This window comes from Vulpes vulpes, chromosome 3 (assembly GCF_048418805.1).
Source record: "Vulpes vulpes isolate BD-2025 chromosome 3, VulVul3, whole genome shotgun sequence".
Classification (NCBI taxonomy): domain Eukaryota; kingdom Metazoa; phylum Chordata; class Mammalia; order Carnivora; family Canidae; genus Vulpes; species Vulpes vulpes.
The window spans coordinates 65870700-65877601 of record NC_132782.1 but is presented as its reverse complement, the minus strand read 5'-3'; the positions used below and the strand labels follow the sequence as shown (position 1 = coordinate 65877601).

The window sequence follows — 6902 nt, the reverse complement described above, 5'->3', positions numbered from 1 at the left end:
GAAAAATCAGTTTCAATAAATGATTCTGGAAAACATGGATAAAAAAAGACACATGGCTCCCACCTCATGCCATGCAGAATAGATCTAAATATAGAAGGTAAACTTGTGAAGCTTTCGGAGAACATAGAGAATAATGTCATCACTGTGATAGGTAAATTTTCATAGGTAGGTCATATGAAGCAATAGCCATAATTTCGTCAAATCACCAATCCTGGTGATTAAAACTCATCTTTAAGGAAATAAGGACAGTAGCCACAGAGTGAGAGAAAATATCCTCAAAATCTTTAGCCGGTAGAGAACTTGCATAAAATATATAAAGAACCTTTATTTTCAATAGTAATAATAAAGATAATAAAAGAACAATCCAATCTAAGGGCAATTTTTTAACAGATACTTCACAAAAGAAAACCACAAATGATTAACAGGCTCAATACAGACGTTCCAGTATTATCAGCCCTCCCCTCGTGAAGTGCAAATGGAAACCATGAACAGATAGCATTTAACACCCCCTAGAATGGCTAAAACAGAGGTGACTACACAAATGCTGGGCAGGATGTGTTCTGGCGGGAATCCTTGGGCATCATCACTGGCAATGCAAGATGATACAAACCCTTCAGGTGAAGACCTGGTGGTGTATTTCATAAAACTAACTGTACTCTTACTGTGTGATCTCATAATTACACGTCAGTGTTTTCCAAAGGAAGTGAGAACAAATCTACACTATGTTTGATAAGCTCAGTCAACCTATTTTCCAGAGTATAGACTTTATTCGAGTGCATGTTTCCTGAAGACACACAGGTTTATTATCACCACAACTATGGATTCCCCACTTCGCACAAAGCAAAACGTACTTGCATCTAGTAGCCACCCAACGCATATGGTATTATATATGCCAGTGAATAAATGGTAGAGTAGAAATCATCTAAATGATAGAAAGTCTTAATGACTTGGTCTTCGCTTAACTGCTCCTTTCACAGACAGTGTGTGTGTGACAAGGCGTGGGATAACCCACGTAGTTCCCAGAGCAGTACACGTGGGCGTGCTCTCCTTTCACTGTCCAGACAATTGTCAAGCAGCCAGTGAGGACATCTGTGGTTTGTTCTGGTGCTAAGTCCTAACATTGGCGCTTGGCCAACAGCTCTACACTCAGCCAAGGCCAGCAACTTCCACCTGCCCAAAATGTGATCTGGTACCATTTAGAAAAAGTCTACTAGGAGGAGGATGTGAGGATTTATTCGGTCAAGACAACTGCTCATATGCACCTTCAGTTTTCCAAAAGGTTTCAGAGTTGAGTTGAAAATGGAACAGCATCCTTTTTTTTTTTTTTAAGAGTTTATTTATTCATGAGAGACACAGAGAGAGAGAGAGAGTGAGAGAGAGAGAGGCAGAGACACAGGCAGAGGGAGAGGCAGACTCCATGCAGGGAGCACAACATGGGACTTGATCCCGGGTCTCCAGGATTAGGCCCTGGGCCAAAGGCAGACGCTCAACCGCTGAGCCACCCAGGGTCCCTGGACCAGCATCCAGATGGCAGAAGTCCTCGATGCTATGACGAAGGGTGGCATCATCCGCTCCGGGCTCACTGGGTTCACAGCTCCCATCACTGAATGACAAAGGTGGCAACTTCAAGAAAAGAGGCCTCTATTCGCATCCCCAACATGGAGAATGATTTGGGAAATAGAATTTTTCTTTAAGTCAGCAAGATAGCTTTATCCCATTTAGATTATTCTCCATAGTACTAATAATTAAAAGAAGAGAAACCTTAATCTTTAAACTTAAAAAATAACTCTACGAGTAGAGAAATTCCTTGAAAGAGCAGTCATTTTCCCACCTAACGTATTATTAGCAAACACTTCAACACGCTAATTATTTTCACGGGAACTCATGGAACACAAGTGAAAATGTCACTGTTAATGTCTTTCTGAGAGAATTCAGCACTGAAGACAGTTTAATTGGCTATTACATTCCTGAAATAAGATGCAAATTATGTAAATAGTTACAATCCTCAAAGTATACGCAACCACACTTTAAGTGAATTGCTCACAGTGAAAAGGTCCGGTTCCCCAGTGGGGTCCCACTGCAGCCTCAGACACTCACATGAGGCCGGGGAGCAAGAGGCCTGGACCAGCGGCATCTGGCCCACCATCCCTCTCTGAAAATGGGGCTGTTCGTTCCTGCCCCGAAGTCCAAAGTCTTCTTTGAGTTTTCAAATCTCTTTTTTTGACTGCCGTGGAGCAGATTATAAGTCCACTTAGGAACAAGATGGAGGGAACCAAATAAAATTAACATCATGTCCTTTCTCTTAAGCTAGTTTCAGTGGGTTTCTATTTCTTACTCCACCCAGTCCCAGGCGGAGCTACTACTCAACGATGTTGGTTTCCTCTCTGTCCGCATCTACTCAGAGAGCCACAGGGGAACAGAGGTGCCGTCATCTTCCCCAAGGTGTCCTAGGGAGTCAGGAATGGATCTGGGCGTGGGACCAAACTCTCCTGACCTATTAACCAGACCCATTGGTGTACCTCACATTTATTTCCTATGTTTTGATAATGAGAGAATACGTTCATTCAACAGGCTATTAATTATTTTACTCAGCATGAGCATGGAGTAACTGTATCACCTTATAAGAACAAATGAGTATGGGGAATTTCAGAATTGACCTTGTAGCTACTAATTGTGCCTCTAAATATTCAACAGTACAGAGTGAATACTCATCCATTTTTTAATCTCAAATTTAAAAAAAAAAATCTTTGATCTCCAGTGAACCAAAAAGCTCATACTCAGCATTTTGGAAAACAATGACGTTAAATGAATAATGAATAGCCACGGTACCAATACAAGCTCACGTTGGGAGCTTACTGTGTGGCATTTTATAGACTGGGCACAGAAATGAACTAACTTGCCCTGTGCACCCAGCAGGTAGTAGCAGAACTGGGATCTGCACCCACATGCCTCGGGCATGGTAGCCTCTCTGGTGTCTGACTCAGGTCCTCTTCATTCGACTGGTGCCCACCTACCAATGCTGTGAGGGTTGGCTGCTAGTGGCACCTCACCCAGAAGCTATGTCCCCCAAACTCTGCGGCCACAGCCAATGGTTTACTGGTTTAAGTTACAAAAGACTGCCCCCAGCCTCAAAAGGGTCGCACTTCATGGTGTGATTTTGGATCCAAAGGCTCCCCCCATCCCTGGATCTTTCTCTGAGACCATAGCCTGCTCAGCCTTCTCCTTCTCTGTCCTGAATTGCTTTGTCTTTCACAGCCTTCCTTCCTGAGGAGCATGGCTGCTACGCCCATGTGCATCTGAGCCTCTGTCTCAAGACTCTACTTCTTGGAAACGTGAGCTCACACGATTGGTGCTGTGTCATCAAAGTCATCTGGAAGTCAAGGGGGAAGAAGTGGGGAGGTCCCAGCCACCCACCCCCCCAGGGACCCACTTAGAGGATTTGTATTACCTCCTCAACAAATTCTGGCTCTGTGGCCAGTCTTCACACAGGGTGCAAAGGGCCTGTCACCAAGAGAGGTGATGCCACCCATAGGACACAGGGCGAGTCCTCCTAAATGTGAAGCAAGGTCTGATACCTGGGGCTCCTCGGGCCAACAGCCAGCAGGCACAGAAGAGAGTCACCTCCTGGCCCCAGGGGTTATCTCCCTTGACCACCATGAGGTCAATACAATACTGGTCCCCAGGTAATCCAGGTCTCGTTGGCGTCCCATGCACAGTGTAAACAGTAGTCGGTAAGTGCAGCAACCGAAGCCTGATACTGGTGGGTCACCAGGCTCCAAGATCTGGATGAAGGTCAGGTCAGCACACCAGCCATCCACATGAACCAGCCTTGCTAGTCAGCGATGAGAAGGATTCCGGGTCAGCAGGAGAGGAGGGAGCGTATTCAGCCCAGGCTGTCTGTGGCAGTGCTGAGTACGGGTTAGTCTTGGGCCTCCTTTTGGTAGTTTTCCCAGACTTGCAACCAGAAGCAGGAGCAGAGTGAGGTTAATGTGGGAAACAAATGGGTTTGAGCACTGCATGGAGTGGACTGCCACAGGCAGTGTGGGCCCTACCCAGACCCCCACCACTAGGCTGCCACCTGTATCCCCAGCTGCCAAGAGTATTAACCGGCAGCTCACAGCCACTCCGTCCCTGAAGAAGAGACCTCTGCTGACCAGAACTGTTCACTCGGGAGGTTACCCAAGCCCCTCCCAGGTGTGGCCCATCACCAGCAAGTCACTGATATGGGGAAACAAAATCTGGTCCCCTTGGCTCGAGGGGGTGCGACTCCACAGTTGACATGCTCCTGAGCGTCCCTCCCACTGGGACCACACCAAAGCTAGATTTTTATCCTGTGAGCCCATCCATGGGCCTCTCCCCATCCTCATTCTACCTAACTCCCTTCCTTCCAGATTTTCCAAGGGGGCCATTCCTCAGCAAATTATGAGCACACAAACCTCTTTGTTTGAACTCTGCTTTTGAAGAATTCAACCCAGGTCTCCAGGTGGTAGATAAGTCCATATTCAGTTACCATCAACCCTGTAAGGAGAAAAACACAGCTCCTGGTTTGCAGTTAGTTTTTAGAAAGCCACCTTAAAGAGTTTTCTTGGGTCTAATACAATGGCACACTATGGCCACACACAGTCTACACGGGCGTAGGACATAATGTTTGGAACAACTGGGATGGTAAAATTAAAGTTACCAGCATGATATAATTGCTTCATAAAAAAAAATGAGTATCTGCCTACACACAGCCCCAATTCATCAATAAATGGCTGCCTAATTACCCGAGAGTCTAAATGGATTGCTTTAATTCATTCTTGTTGTCACTTGCTAAAATTCTACCCTATTTGAGGGATGGAATATACTCCAGTCCATCTTCTCAAGAGAAGACTCCTATTTCCAATTGACAAGATTATTTTCTTCATGGTCTCCAGGAACTTGCCATCAAAACTTGAAAAGAAACATTTTCGTTATATTTCTGAAATAATTTACCTTGTGTCAACCATAATTGTGACACCTTGTCAATGCACATCATTTTGCTCAGGATTTAACAACATGCCACCTCTGCAGAGAGCCTTCCAGAGAACCAGGACATGAAGTATTGGCGCAGGTATAAATCTGTTTCCAAACCGTGCAGATCAAAGTCCAGAGGGCTGTGTTGGGTACCCGCGACCTTATCAATGGGACAGAACCAATGTCACAACACTGAAGTTTCATTTCAGAGAGGATCTTAAAAGGGCCTCTGCAGCCTGAAGTCTCCAAGCCGGCCTCTCCATCCCACCCTGTCCTTCATCATTTCATGTATGTGCCTTTCAGGTATTTTTTAGTTTGTAATTTTCTTATGTTGTGGCAAGCACACTGCACATGAGAGCTGCCCTCTTAAGTTGTTGAGTGTATGACGCTGTGTTGTTGGCCGTAGGCACAGTGTCATACTGGGCACTGGAGCTTGCTCAGCTTGTGCAACTGGAACCTTAAACCCATTGATTAGGAACTCTCAGCACCCCCCCCCCAGCCCCTGGTGACCACCATCCCATTCCTTGATTCTATGAATCTACTTTAGAGATGTCATTTACGTGGAATTGTGTGGGATTTGTCTTCTCGTAACTGGTTCATCAATGTTGTCTCCTGGTGCAAAACCTTCTTGTCTAAGGCTGAGCGAGTATTCCATTGTATGAGTAGATCATACTTATGTCCCCCCTTTCTCTGCGGATGGCCATTCCAGCTGTTTCCATACTTTGACTTCAGTGAATAAAATGTAATAAACATGGGAGTGCTGACATCTGCTTGGGATCCTGATTTCAATGCTGTTGGAAAATAACCAGTGGAATTTCAGGATCTTGTGCTGGTTCTATTTTTAGCTTTTTGAGGAACCTCCATACCATTCTCCACAGTGGCTGCTCCAGTTCACATTCCCACCAACGGTGCATAAGGGCACCAGTTTCAAGGATAATGTACTACAGTGCCTGGGGGTTGACAGGGGATCATAAGACAAGGCAAGACCTGAAATCTCTGACCTTCTCCTGAGGTCAGCATTTGAAGGTGGAGAACGAAAGCTAAGAGTACTGGACACACAGAATATATAATGTACATTGAAAATAAATTCATTTTTCTAGCTAAAGCCATCAGCGCCATGAAATCAGTCACCCCATGTGCCTGTGTGGTGCCTGTCCCCTCACCAAGGCCTGGGAAGAAGAACACACAGCTGTGTTGCTGTATCTGGTTCAAATCACTGCTGAGTCATTTTCAGCCATTTTGTGGATCCGAAGAACAACCACCAACATGACCAAGGATTTGCAAAGAGCCTAACTTACGTCTAATTCTAAGAAGAGAAAGAAGCTAACCCAAGTATGTTGGAACTTTTAATATTCCTCTCTTTGCATATTTTGGAACATTTTAAATATGCAAAAAAGAGGAGAAAAAGACAGCCAACACCCACTTACTTATTCTTTTTTCTTTTCTTTTTTTTTTTACAGATCATTCTTTTAAGAAATATTGAAATGTTGACAAGTTACCAGAATTATATCAGATTTTGTTTAAAATATTTATATATTTTGGTCTCATTCATTTGGGGAATATAAAAAATAGTGAAAGGGAATAAAGGGGAAAGGAGGAAAAAAATAGTGGGAAATATCAGAAAGGGAGACAGAACATGAGAGACTCCCAACTCCGGGAAACGAACAAGGGGTGGTAGAAAAGGAGGTGGGTGGGGGTTGGGGGGTGACTGGGTGACGGACACTGAGGGGGGCACTTGATGGGATGAGCACTGGGTGTTATGCTCTATGTTGGCAAATTGAACACCAATAAAAAATAAATTAAAAAATAAATAAAATATTTATATATTTGCCACCAGCTTTTTATAAGTGCTCTCTGATCCCATTTTTTTAAATGATTTTATTTATCCATTCATGAGAGACAGAGAG

The 6902-nt window shown here is 44.4% G+C and overlaps 1 long non-coding RNA gene across 2 annotated transcripts; it reads right to left on the bottom strand.

Moving 5' to 3' along the window:
• Positions 1-1313: 1313 nt before the first annotated feature.
• LOC140598246 (uncharacterized) lies at positions 1314-5490 on the bottom strand. 2 transcript variants are annotated; one of them, XR_012000469.1, is made up of 4 exons: positions 4975-5091; positions 4437-4518; positions 2098-3954; positions 1314-1603 (listed from the first exon to the last, which is right to left on the bottom strand). It is a non-coding gene; the product is annotated as an uncharacterized lncRNA (long non-coding RNA). The 2 variants fall into 2 exon arrangements; XR_012000468.1 differs by having other exon boundaries at positions 1314-3954; positions 4975-5490.
• Between the last annotated feature and the right edge of the window lie 1412 nt (positions 5491-6902).